Genomic DNA, 2,034 nt, shown 5'->3' on the forward strand with positions numbered 1-2,034 from the left:
CCTCCCCCGTTCCGTTCTCCCTCCCCCTCTCTTTCGTTCTCTCTTTTTATCTTGTTCGCTCTCCCCCTTTCTCGCAAAATGCAATGAGTTTTTCAACCCCTGCATGACTTCAAGCAATAGTTGTGAAAACGTGCCAGATCGCTTTTTGTCCCCCCAACTGTGGTTAATTGCGTTTCTCAAAAGGTTATAGAACTGGCGCGTCTCGCTCGTGATCCTCACCTCGTCACACCCCCCCCTTTCCCCTCTCGTTGATGACGTCCGCTGCAACCACTCAGTCGTTTCGTAAACCGCAGATGGGTCTCTCTCTGTGTTCTAGTATTTTTTTAAAAAACTTTACAATTAGTTTGGTAAATATTTTCCTCCACACTAAAGCTTTGCGTGTGAAATTTGTACACAACATTTGGAAGTCAAAAGGAATTTGGCTGATATTCCTTTTAGATAAATCCACATTTTGTTATGCTTTACACAGGGCGTAAAAACAACCAATTTTCACCCATGTCCCCCTTTTTTAGCATGACGCACAAGCAGGCGCGGTTCGTCCATAGAGCACGGTCGTGCAGTGCCACCCAAAATTTTTTAAAGTTCTATTACGTAAAACACCTACATTAATATAATAAACGAAGCCAGAAACAAACACAAGCCAAATATTATATCAAAACAAGATCCTCACTGGCGCCATAACTGTCTTTTCTGTGTCCATATCGCCGTAAAACATCTACTATGCCATGCCAAAGTCCACGCGCTTTAGCTAAACATAATAGGATATTCAACTATAAATCGCTCTTGGGGATAACCCAAACGATGACGACACTCGTAGCGAATTTGGCGGTTCATTATTATTAATAAGACTGCACATCTCAAATGTGCTCCAGCCGAACAGTGCCGAAACATAGCCCACAGTAGGCAGTCTAAAAATAAACGCGACAGACCGTACGCTATTCTTTGCCAATATTATTATGTGAGCCCCGGAGCAATCCAGCGGAGTGCTCAAGTGCATTGTGATTGGTTCATTGTCTGTCTTGCCACTAGGCTATTTTAAGTGACTCTGTGACCGTGAACCTGAGGGAGGTGAACGTGACCGTCCTATGAGTTGTGCCTTTGAATCGTTTTGTAGCGGAGTAGTGAACGTTATAACTTTAGTGTTCAGTTCCAATACAGGATGAACGAAATTGATGTTTAGCTAACAAACACATTTAGCACTAGAAATCAAAGCGACAAGTAAAAAGGATGAAAATAAAAGCACGAGGTCCTCACCAATCCAAAGATCCTAAAATTATACACCGTCTCATTTACTATGCCCTTCACTATCTTCAGCATGCGATAGCTTAATTGTGCACGTCCATTTTTAGCCCCACGAGCCGCCCCTGCGCCCAAGTTCACATTAGTCCTACCAATGAAAGACCCCAACGATCGCGCCATAGTGCAAGCTAGAGTACTTTAACTGACCAACAGAAGTTCGCAGATATTGTTTTTCTTAAGCTTCCTTTGTCTGCTAAGATCATGGGTTTAGATTAGTAAAGAACAGAGAACGTTTTGTATTTAGCATTACCTTGCCACCAACCCATCTCGTACGAATATAATGGCAAGGGTGGTGATGTTCCACCAGTAAGAACCTGTAGAAAATCAGAACTAAAAATTTCCAGACAAAACGACCACAACAGGTCAAACGAACCGTTCACATCCCTTTAAAAGTCACCGGGTGCAGAAAGCAGCACATGTAGATGAGTCTCGTGAGACGTCTGTCCGTAGACGATGTTTGCAGCTAGGTCTTTCCTGCATTTCAACGGTCCGCATTTTGAAGGCAGATCCTCATCTACGACTGTACCATTTTTCTGTTCGCGAAGCTGACATGGATCACAATGTGTTCATGATTCCTTCATCATCTTGAAAAGCATGATCATTTCTTCAGTAACATTCGTTGGCAACGCCCATATTCACCTTACAGGATAATATATTGATTCCACAAATGCTCCTATCGTCTCTAGAAACAACTCTATACTGTAGGGTATACAGTGTGTGTGTGTGTGTGTGTGT

This window comes from Aplysia californica, unplaced genomic scaffold (genome assembly GCF_000002075.1).
Source record: "Aplysia californica isolate F4 #8 unplaced genomic scaffold, AplCal3.0 scaffold00068, whole genome shotgun sequence".
Lineage (NCBI taxonomy): Eukaryota > Metazoa > Mollusca > Gastropoda > Aplysiida > Aplysiidae > Aplysia > Aplysia californica.